This window comes from Somniosus microcephalus, chromosome 4, assembly GCF_052327205.1.
Source record: "Somniosus microcephalus isolate GS21.2 chromosome 4, FLI_Smic_1.0, whole genome shotgun sequence".
In the NCBI taxonomy this organism is placed as follows: Eukaryota; Metazoa; Chordata; class Chondrichthyes; order Squaliformes; family Somniosidae; genus Somniosus; species Somniosus microcephalus.
This window is the reverse complement of record NC_140990.1, coordinates 253,992,273-254,004,639: the sequence shown is the minus strand read 5'-3', so window position 1 is coordinate 254,004,639 and position 12,367 is coordinate 253,992,273. Positions and strand designations below refer to the sequence as shown.

Sequence of the window (12,367 nt, the reverse complement as noted above, 5' to 3'; positions counted from 1 at the left end):
CTGTGAGGACCCAGAGAGATATACTCTTCCCTAGCGATGGGAGACAGAAGCTGGTTGGGGCACTAAGAAGGCGTGGTTGGAGGTGGCACAAGAGGTCAGCAGCAGGAGCATGGTGTCATGTGCCTGGATACAATGCAGGAAGCGGTTCAATGACCTAAGCAGGGTAGGAAAGGCGAGAGCAATGGCACATTCACCTACATCCTGCTGTGCGTATCACCCCAGCCCCCTCACTTTGCCTTCTCAAACCTACTCCAGGACACCACTTCTCACACCAACTCACCTTGCAGGTGTATCAATCCCTCTCTGTCTATGCACTTCCTTACATCCCCATCTGTCCATCCACCACTAACACTCACCCTCATCCTTATGCAATATCATGCCTCTCTCTCATAGTCACCCTCAACAAATGCTCTCAATCCATCCATTCAACACATGCCATTACTCTCACTCATAGGTCTCTTCTTACCCTCCTTGCAGAAGAGAGCAAAGAAGACGAGGGAGAGGCAGAGAACCGGAGGTGGCCCTGCAGCCATCTCACAGCTAACAATGCAGAGGAGCAGGCGCTGGAACTCAATGGAGTCTTGGCATGCCTGGCTCTCAGAGATGGGGGCCTCCCAGCTACCTGGTGACAGAATTAAGTATCAGACAGCCACATGGCATATAACATTTAGTCATGTTGACTTGATGTCAACAGAAAATGAAATATGATCATGTTCATAATGATAACTTGAAACATTCTTACCTTGACAGTACTCATTCATGTCTGTTATCTCCCACAGTGCCTTCACACATCCCGCAGGAGGTGGTCCAGCTGTCTGCCGCCGCCACAAAGGAGGTCACTCCCTCTGAGGGTGCAACGTCACAGGACTCATGCAGACCATGCAGCAGCTCAGATACTCACACTACAGTGGGACCAGTAGGGCAGATAATTGGGTTTTCACCTGGTGTCTCAAGTGAGCAAGAGCAGATGGTGGAGACAAGGACAGCAGTGGACAGTCTGCGTTGGAGGGCACAAAATGCTCCAAGTTCTGCTCAGCTGGACAGAGATGCTGTACCTCAGGGGCCATTGCCGAACAGGATATTTCTGGAGCAGCAACAGAGTATGTGCAATGTGCTGGCAGGCGTTCCAGCTACACTGTGCATGCTTGCAGAGAGATTGGAGGAGTCTGTCTCAATCATGAGTGGCATGATGTCGCAGGCCTTTGCGATGATGTCTTCGTCCATGGAGAGTGGTCACTTGCATGCAGCGGTAATCACACGAGTGCATGCAAGCCTTTACTAAGGCTTGCTCACTATGAATGCCACCTTAAATAGGATGAATGATACCACAGCTTTGGCTGTTCATTGCCCCACTGATTTGCAGCAAAGTGTTCTCCAGCTCATTGGTAGCAGCGAGTTCCAGCTGGGCCATGAGCGGGGTGATGGTGAAAGGGGACATGGAATTGGGGACTTGGCTCAAAGCACTTTCACTTCTCACCCATTGCCCCTCTGCCCCTCAGTCAGTACCCGACATGCTGCTTCGTGTCCCGTTGGCCAAGTCTGCCTCTGGACAGGTGTAGGAGGAGCAGTCTTTGGTGGGACCCTCATTGTCTCCAAAACCCAGAGAACGTCGGCCAAGAGCATCTCAGCAGGGATCTGAGCAGCCTGCCTCTATCTCTGCTGAAGCCACAGGGGTTGCACCACGTAGAAGTGCTAGGAAAAGGAAGAGTAAAGATTTTTACTTGCACAAGGGTAAGCACATGGGTGTGTTACACATTGTTAGAATGTTAAGTTTCCGTTTCATATGAGAGTTTTTAATGGATATCCCTTGTCTCCGAGCAGCCAGCTGCTAACTCTGCTTCAAGGTGCAAAGCGATCAGGGAGGGTGGACTGCCGCAGGATGAAAGCATTATGGCAGCTGCCCGGGAATCTCATGCACACCTGCATAAACATCTTTTTGTGGTTGCACTCCAATGGAGTGGGAGCCCTTGCGGTTGACAAACACTCCTGGCTGCCTTAATTGCCACATGTGTGCAGTCAATGACGCCCTGCACCTGTGGGAAGCCCAGCACTCGCTCATTCTGACTGGCCTCATCGCAGGTGAAGTTCACATAATTGGCGGCCCTGGCAAAGAAGCCATCAGTCACCTTTTTTATGCCACCGACTGCGAGATCCTGCAAATATCTCCAGCAGAGCCCTGGAAGGATCCAGAGGCAAAAATGTTGAGGGCAGTGGTGACTTTAACAGCCACTGGTAAAGCGTGGCCACCAGGCCCAGTTGGCAGCAGGTCTTGTTCCAGAAGTCTGCAAATATATGCCATCACATGACGTGACACCATGAGGCTCCTGAGGCACTGGTGTTCCGACATATCAAGGAAGCTTATCCTTTGCCTGTAGACCCTGTGTGCCGGGTATGACCTGCTGCAAGCTGCACCTCTCTGCTGATCCCCTCTCTCCTGTGGAGCTGCAGGTCAGTGAACAGCGGGCTGCTGTTGGTGCAGGTCCTGCTGCTCCTGGCAGTCATCTTGGTCCTCTCATCTGAGGTCCAAAGCAACACAGCGTAAGCAGCATGCATGCTGACCTGATAAATCAGAGCACCAAATTACAGATCAGACCTCCGAACCTCCAAAGTGTAGATGACACTTCCGAAGTGTGTAAAGTAACCTCCAAAATATGTAAAGTAACCTCTCAGCACAAATACTGAGAACAAACCCTTCCACACAACCAGGTAAGAAAGCAGCTGTGAGTACTCAGTACCTACTGACATTTTTCCCTGTCATGGCTTCAGCCCCCTCAATTGCCACTGTCTTCTCGCCTTGCTTTCACTGGTGAGTTCCAGAAATCCTGTGAAACCCATTGTGATAAATCCATTAAGTGGAACAAGGACTCAAAGAGGCGATATCGTAGAATTAGCACGAGTACTTTATTAACAAAAAGAGTAACAAACATCATGCCTGCATCCTGGCATTTCACCTTTGCTGACCTTGACAGGAAGCAAACCTCTGACCTTAGCAGCAGCATTGGCTACAGCACCACCTGGTGGATAACCTTAATCATAACATCCCAGATTACTATATCTCTCCCCCCTTAAGATTTCAGTATGAATTTCTTAACAAACAACCATTCCTGAGGGTCACATAATGAGTCTCCATTCATCATGTTCCATACTTGACGAATCTAACAGTTCAGTATCAATCTCTCTGGTGGTGTCAGGGTTGGGGAGCCACGGGGTCGTATAAATACGAGGCCGTGCTCTCCGGGCGAGGTAGGATCTGGACCCAAGTGCAGAAACCAGACAAGAGACACATATACAGTACTTTGTTTGAACTTTACTAGATTCACACATAACTAGAGATTAACACAGCAATATACATAAGAACTAGAGACAAGAGAACTCGAGACAGAAACATAAGAACTAGAGACAAGTTACAAGACAACTAGTCAAGATAGGAACTCAGGACAGCTTCCATGAGGAAGCCCACTTGTCTATACTGAGCTTGCGACAAGCTACCACAAGGGGCAACCGGCTTGCCGAGGCTAAACTCCAGACAAGCTACCCCAAGGGTAATCGGCTTATCAATGCAAAGCTCAAGACAAGATCCCAACGGCTCCCACATAGCAACACGCTAGTCCAAACAGCACCTTACCAAGACAAGCAGCTCAACAGAACAAGACTTAAATACATCTTAAATCCAGAGACAAGAACACAGACTTAGATACATAGCTCGAGAGAACTAGAACACAGACTTAGATACATAACTCGAGAGAACTATGGCACAGACTTAGATACATAGCTCAAGAGAACTATGGCAGCCAGCTTGTGAAGGCAAGCTGCCATAGAGGAAAGGCTAGTCACACAGAGAACCTAGTCAAGACAAGGAACATTGTCAAGACTAACTCCCTGGTTCACCCTAGTGAGGACTGAGCACTGAGTGAAACAACAACAGAACTTATATACCAAGAAAACCAGGTGCCACCCATAAACAGCTAACAGGCTGATTAAAAACTAACACAGGGTTAGGAACAATTAACACCAGAGACTAGGACAATTAACAAAGGAACAAACAAGTGAAGGTGCCATCTAGAGGTTACAAAAAGGAACTGACTGGCACCCTCACAGGTGGCTTGCGAGGCCTTTGTGAACGTCTAACAGTAAAGTCCCTGCTTGTTTGTGGTGAAGCCACCAGCTGCTCCTGAGCAGTGCTCAGAGTATCTGACTCTGCAACGATGGTTTCCTCTTGACGAATAGGTTCCTGTGGAACTGGCTCTGTCCCTGGTGGTGGCACCACAGATGCACTTGGATAACTGGGGGCAACCCTGTCTTCAGTCATTGCATCTGGAACCTTCATTTCAATTTCCCCTTGTCTGGGAAGTATCTGATCTACATGTCTGCGTACTACCCTACCATCTCCCAACATGACCTTGTATGATACTGGACCTGTCATTGAGTCTATGAAGCCAGGAATCCACTTTGGTCCATAACTGAAATTCCTGGTAAGGACCGCATCTCCTTCTCCAAAACTTCGGCTCTTTGTTCTTTTGTCATGGTTCTCTTTTTGTTTGTTTTGTCTGTTTTCCATTTTCCTTTTTAGGTCTGGGTGGACAAGGTCAAGAGTGGAGCGTAGTCTACGACCTAATAACATCTCAGCTGGAGAGAGTCCTGTGGTGGATTGAGGTGTTATTCTGTAGCTGAACAGAACCCGTGACACTTTGGCTGCTAAACTCCCTTCTGCACTTTTTTTCATCATCTCCTTAAATGTTTGTACGGCTCTCTCCGCAAGTCCATTCGAGGACGGATGATATGGAGCCGAGGTCACCTGCACTATGCCATTTTTTCTCAAGAACTCTTTTGTCTCTGTACTCACAAAACAAGTGGCATTGTCACTCACCACGATCTCCGGTAGCCCTTGATTACTGAAGCTCCGACGCAGGCAGTCTATAGTAGTAGTGGCGGAAGCAGAATTTACAGGATAAACATCCATCCATTTGGAATGTGCATCAATGATTATGAGGAACATCTTCCCCATGAATGGACCCGCATAATCTAAGTGCAATCTTCTCCGTGGTTTATCCGGCCACTCCCAGGGGTGGAGAGGAGCCGCTGCTGGTGCCTTCCGGTGTTCCTGACAAGTGCTGCATGTCTTGACTAGATTTTCTATCTCCTCATCTAGCTTTGGCCACCACAAGTAACTCCTAGCCAAGGCTTTCATACGCGAGACCCCAGGATGACACTGATGTAGTTGCTCTAGGATAGACTGTCGTGCTGGCTGTGGAATAATCACTCATGCTCCCCACAACACGCAACCATCCTGCACACTCAGCTCTGTTTTCCGGACACTGTAGGGTGTGAAGTCAGCCCCTTCCGGATGCTGTGGCCATCCCTCACCACATATTCTCGAACTTTAGACAGTACTGGATCTTTACCTGTCCATGTTCTTACTTGCTCTGCAGTCACAAGTGCCGTGTCAGTGTCCTCCAACATCAAAACTCTGTCCTCTGGAGCTGCACGGATAGGTGTGCCTGGCAGTGGAAGACGGCTCAAGGCATCTGCGTTCCCATGGTACTTGCCCGCCTTGTAGACGATGACATACTCATATGCCCTCAACGTCACGGCCCACCTCTGGATCCGGGGTGACACCATCTGTGGAACTGCTTTCATTTCATTGAAAAGAGAGAGAAGAGAGAGAAGAGGTTTATGATCGGTGCATATGGTGAACTTCCTGCCATATATGTACTTGTGGAACCTCTGTAACCCAATCATTACTGCTAACCCCTCTTTGTCTAACTGGGAATAGTTTTTTTCCACTGTTGTTAGAGTTCGGGACATAAACCCTGTTGGTCTTTCAGTTCCATCTTCCATGCAGTGTGAAAGAACTGCCCCCACCCCATTAGGTGAAGCGTCACAAGAGAGAATGATGTCTTTCTCTGCATTGTAGTGAACCAGCACATCCGACGACAGCATCAGTTTCTTGGACTGTTCAAATGAAACCCCCTGCTCCTCTCCCCACTGTCACTGTGTCTCCTTGCACAGTAGTTTGTGAAGAGGTGCTAACACTGTTGACAAGTTTGGTAAAAACCTGTTATAATAGTTCAGCAGTCCCAGGTAAGCTTTTAACTCAGCCACATTTGTAGGTGCAGGGGCGTCCTGCAGTGCTTGTACCTTCTCCTTGAGTGAATGGAGCCCGGTGGCATCCACTCTGTGTCCCAGGAACACTGCCTCATTCCCCAGGGAAGTGCACTTACTCCTGTTGAGCCTGAACCCTGCCCTCTCCAATCTCTGTAGTACCTCTCTCAGAGTGCTCAGATGCTCCTGGTCGGTTCTTCCCGTCACCAGAATGTCATCCAGATAGATGGAAACATATGGAATCCCTTGCAGTACACCTTTGATTGTCCTCTGGAAGATAGCTGGACTAGATGAGACACCAAACGGTAAGCGGTTATATGTAAACAAGCCCTTGTGTGTATTTATGGTGACATACTTCTTTGATTCGTCATCCAGTGTAATCTGCAAGTAGGCATGACTCATATCCAACTTTGTGAATTTATTTCCTCCAGCCAGGTTTGCAAAGAGATCCTCTGTTTTGGGAATAGGATACTGCTCTAGTTTGGACACCCGATTGACTGTCAATTTATAGTCTCCACAGAGTCTTACCGAATTGTTCGGTTTTAAAACAGGTACTATGGGAGCTGCCCATTCCGAACATTTCACTGGCTCCAGTATGTTCTCTCTCAATAGACGGTCAAGCTCAGCCTCTACCTTTGGCTTCATGGCATAAGGCACAGGTCGTTGTTTAAAAAACCTTGGCGGTGCCTCCTTGTCTACATAAATCTTAGCTGGGGGGCCATTAAATGTGCCAAGTTCCTCCTTGAACACATTCTCATGTTCACTCAACACTTCTTGCAAAGTCAACTGTTTGCCCGCATCTATTTGATGTACTGCTCCCCAGTCTAATTTAATTTATTTTATCCAGCCCCGACCTAACAGGTTTGGTCCGGTACCCGATACTATAACTACAGGTAGCTGTTCCACTGTGTCCCTGTGTTGCACAGTTACATTAGCTGTACCTAATGTCGCTACTCGTTCACCTGTATATGTTTTAAGATGCAGGGAGCAAGGCTTTAACTCTGGAACTTTTGCACGGTTCCACAATTTTGAGTACTCTGCCTTGTTCATTATGGTCACGCCGCACCCTGTATCCACTTCAAAGTTCACCTTAGAGTTATTTACTGTCAGTTGCAATGTGATAGGAGCCATTTTTGGAATGTTCTCTAACATGCTATACATTATGAACATGTCCTCTTCTTCCTCAGCTTCCCCGCTGATGTGGTGTGCTCCATGTTTTTTCACTTCTCTCCCTTGGTTTTGCTGTCCTCCTCCTTTTGGTTTGGATTCCTCCACAGGTGATTTCGCCCTGCAAGCTCATTTTATGTGTCCTTGTTTCCCATACTTGTAGCACTTCTCCTCCAGAAACCGGCATTCACTCGCCAGGTGATCGCCCTTGCATCTATAACATGCCTTCACATGCTCACGTTGTGGTTTCTGACGCATGTTCAACTTGTGCACAACAACCTGACCTGCAACTTGCGTAGCATTAGCTCTGTCTGAACCCTGTATTTCTTTTACATCTCGGTTCGCTGTCTCTATGGCTTGAGCAAGTTCCAATGCTTTTTCATAAGTAAGCCCAGTCTCGGATAATAATCTACGCTGCATTCGGTCGTCCATAATTCCGCAAACTAGCCTATCTTGCAGCATTTCCTTCAGGTTGTTCCCATAATTGCAATCTTGTGCTAATTTACGCAACACCGCTACATAGTCCATTACGCTCTCTTCCTCTTTCCTTTTCCTTGAATTAAACTTGAACCGCTGTACAATCTCACAAGGCTTAGGGTTGAAATGTTCTTTTAGCAAAGCCACTAATTCAACAAATGATTTGTCTCCAGGCTTTTCAGGACTGAGCAGATTCCTCATCAAACTGTAGGTCTGGCTTCCCACTGAACTAAGCAGAATGGCTTTCTTTTTTCCGGCATCATTTATTTCATTTGCTTCAAAAAAAATAACCCAAAACTTCACAGTATTCCTCCCAAGTTTGTGCTTGAATATCAAAAGCGGAAACCATTCCTACCGTGGCAGCCATGCTCTCTTCCAACTGGTAGCTAACCGTAGCTCGTAATTTTGTTGTTTAAACATCCCGGCAGACTTTTCTTCGTTATTCAGGGTCCTTTAGTTACCTCGTCGCCAAATGTGATAAATCCATTAAGTGGAACAAGGACTCAAAGAGGCGATATCGTAAAATTAGCACGAGTACTTTATTAACAAACAGAGTAACAAACATCATGCCTGCATCCTGGCATTTCACCTTTGCTGACCTTGACAGGAAGCAAACCTCTGACCTTAACAGGAAGCAAACCTCTGACCTTAGCAGCAGCATTGGCTACAGCACCACCTGGTGGATAACCTTAATCATAACATCCCAGATTACTATACCCGTGGAGCCAAAGTTAAATTGCAAACCACATGTTACTATCACTCTAATTGAGCAATTAACAGATTGAAATTGACAACCCACCTCTCCCGAGGGGGTTACGCACACCCAGCCTAACGCGCTGGAATGAAATGCGGAAGTCGGCAGGTTGGAGCCGGCTTCCCGACACACTCGCATTTTTCCTGGATTTCACCCCCCACCCGCACCCAAACCCGTGCGCTCCACAGGTTAAAATTACCCCAAATCTCTCCCTTTTCACCTACTCAAAAGCTTTCATAACTTTGAAAACCTCTATGAGTTACCTCTTTAACCTTCTCTGTTCCAGTGAGGAAAAACAATTTTATTTTAAAGTCTTTCTTCATAACTATAACCTCTTATTCTGGTGAATCTTCACACAGTTTCCATGGCTCTAATGTCCTTCCTATAATAAGGCTCCTAAAACTACATGCATTACTCTTATATAAATTCAGTATCACTTCTTTGCTTTATATTTAAATCCAGAATCCTATTTGCCTTTTTCAGGGTATTTTCTGTCTCCACTCCAATATTTAAAGATCAATATATCTGCACTAGCAGATTTCTCTGTTCTTCCACTGTATTAAGACTCTTACCATTTAGGGTACGCTTCCTTTCACGGTTTTTCCCCCAAAATGTATTATTTCACAGGACTGTAGATCAACCACACAGAGCTGCAGGTCAACAATAGGATGTTTTTAAAAAAGGAGATTGCAAAGATGCAGAATCAATCTATACCATTAAAAAAGGAGACAACTTCAAGTTTCATGTGGATAAATAAATTAGTTAGAAACAAACTAAAATTGAAGAACAGGGTATATGTGGGCCGATAGATACGATGACAATGATAAAAAATAAGAGAGAATACAAGAAATTAAGGAAAGAGGTTAAGAAAAGGATGAGGAAAGCAATGAGGGCATAGGAGGAGAGAATCTCAAAAAATATTGAAAAGAAGAATAAAGTATTCTACAAATATATTGGTAAAAAGAGAATTGTTAAATGTGAGGTGGAATACTGAAAGGAGAGGATAGTAAGTTAGTCGAGGTTAAACAAAAATGTAAAAGTACTTTGCATCAGTGTTTACAAAGAGTACAAAATATTGAGGAGGAGGTAAGTACTAAATGGGTTAAACGGGCGGTGAGCGCTATTATAATAAATAAAAGGAAGTTATTTAAGAGAAGTTAGTTAAAATAAAGGAGGACAAAGCACTGTGTTCTGATAAATACTTGAAGGAGAAAAAACTGCAGGGATATGGGGAAAGAGTGCGGGAAAGGGATGAACTGGATTGCTCTTCAAAAGGGCCGGCGCAGACTCGATGGGCCGAATGGCCTCCTTCTGTGCTGTATGATTCTGTGACATGGGGCAAGAAATAACAGAGGCACTAGAAATTATGATCCAGAATTTGCTGTCAAAAAAACAGCAAGGCTAATGATGCTCGCTGTTATTTATGCGTAAATGGTACAGCAACTTCAGGTGAGGAGCAAATGCGCGATTAAATGTGAATATCTAAAAGTTGCAGTCCAAGTTGCGCCGCTTCGCAATTAACTTCGCAAAAACGGCATCTCGCCCTTAGCCTCCCTTTTTTTTTAGGAAATTGCTTTATTTGCCTATTAAACTTGCCACAGAAAGTTAAATCTTGTCATTACAAGCATAAGTACTCTTTTAACGATGTGATAAGTGGTAATGACGGCCGATCAACATTTCTGGCCCAAAAAATTAACTATTACAAGTATGGAGTCTCACTCCTTCAGGTTTTGATTTTTTCAGGGAGATATTAAAAAAGTCAAATTTTACATTTACTTTTTTTTTAACTTTTTCTTTCCGCTTCTTTTTTCTCTCTTAATCCAATCTTTCTTTCCTTCCTGTCCCTGATTTGACATTGAATTCACCCTCTTTAATTCACTCTCCTTCTCAGCTGTTTATTTCCCAATCCTTAAATCTCACTGCTTATGGAGATACCCTGTTGGTTGCTCTGTTCATTCGGGTCCCAGATGCCCTGTTTCCCTCGCTGCGCCATTATCAGCAACTTCATGGGCAACATTTTTGAGCTGAAGGGCGCAGGGACAAGTCTAACTAACGGCAGATGCTGTTAGATGCCCTGCTACAGAAAATCCTGGCCCGATATTTCAGGGTTCTATTGAGACGGGGTGTATACCAGAGGAATGGAGAGGGGCTAATCTAATACTCGTTTTCAAAAAGGGAGAAAGTGTTGGCCCAGATAACTAAGGCCAGTTAGTTTAACATCTGCAGCAGGGAAAATTTTGGAATCTTTAATTAAAGATGAAATTACTGAATATTTAAATTGAGAATAATTAGAAGCAGCCAATCTGGATTTCAGAAAGGTTGTGCTTGACAAACCTGAGTTTTTTGAGGAGGTGACAAATATGGCAGATGGGAGAAATACAATGGATGGGGTGGTATGGACATTCACAAAGCTTTTGACACGGTACCATACAGGAGACTACTGGACAACATTAAAGGTGTGTGGAATTAGGGGAAGGGTAGCAAATTGGATCAAAAACTGGATAGAAAGGAGAAAACAGAGAGTAGGAGATGAGAGCAGTTTCTCAGAGTAGTTGGAGTGTGTCCCACAGTGATTTGCTCCGGGAATGTTTCTGTTCACTGTATATATCAATTATTTGGGGTAGAGGGAGTGGTGTCCAAATTTGCAGACAATACTAAATGGGAGGCATAGTAAATAATTCTGAGGACCAAAGGAAGCAACAAGAGTATATTGATAAGTTGATGGAATGGGAAGAAAAGTGGCAAACAGAATTCAATGTCAGTATGTGTTAAGTGGTACATTTTGGTAAAAAAAAGTAACAATTATATTTTGAATGGGGGAAAATGGGATAAAAATAAAACAGAAAAGGTGACTCAACCGTGGCTAACAAGGGAAATTAGGGATAGCATAAGATCCAAGGAGAAGACATATAAATTGGTCAGAAAAAGAAGTAAACCTGAGGACTGGGAGCAATTTAGGATTCAGCAAAGGAGGACAAAGGGATTAATTAAGAGGGGGAACATAGAGTATGAGAGTAAGCTTGCTGGGAACATAAAAACTGACTGTAAAAGCTTCTATAGATATGTGAAGAGAAAAAGATTGGTGAAGTCAAGCGTAGGTCCCTTGCAGTCAGAATCAGGGGAATTTATAATGGGGAACAAAGAAATGGCTGACCAATTAAATACATACTTTGGTTCTGTCTTCACAAAGGAGGACACAAATAACCTCCCAGAGATGTTGGGGAACATAGGGTCTAATGAGAGGGAGGAACTGAAAGAAAGCAGTATTTGTAGTGAAATGGTGTTGGGGAAATTGACGGGATTGAAGGCCAATAAATCCCCAGGGCCTGATAATCTACATCCTAGGGTACTTAAGGAAGTGGCCCTAGAAATAATAGATGCATTGCTGGTCATCTTCCAAAATTCGATAGACTCTGGAACAGTTCCCATGGATTGGAGGGTAGCTAATGTTACCCCACTATTCAAAAAAAGGTGGTAGAGAGAAAACGGAGAATTACAGACCGGTAAGCCTGACATCGGTAGTGGGGAAAATGCTAGAGTCCATTATAAAAGATGTAATAGCAGAGCACTTGGAAAACAGTGACAGGATCGGACAAAGTCAACATGGATTTACAAAAGGTAAATCGTGCTTGACTAATCTACTGGAATTTTTTGAGGATGTAACTGGTAAAATAGATAAGGGAGAACCAGTGGATGTGGTGTATTTGGACTTTCAGAAGGCTTTCGATAAGGTCCCGCATAAGAGATTAGCGTGTAAAGTTGAGGCACATGGTATTGGGGGCAAGGTACTGACTTGGATAAAGAACTGGTTGGCAGACAGGAAGCCAACAGTTGGAATAAACGGCTCTTTTTCTGAGTGGCAGGCAG

General features: G+C 44.9%; 1 protein-coding gene across 9 annotated transcripts in view; it reads right to left on the bottom strand.

The window, feature by feature from the left end:
• myo3b (myosin IIIB) overlaps window positions 1–12,367 on the bottom strand; it is an 884,551-nt gene that overhangs the window by 305,698 nt on the left and 566,486 nt on the right. The window lies entirely within an intron of this gene.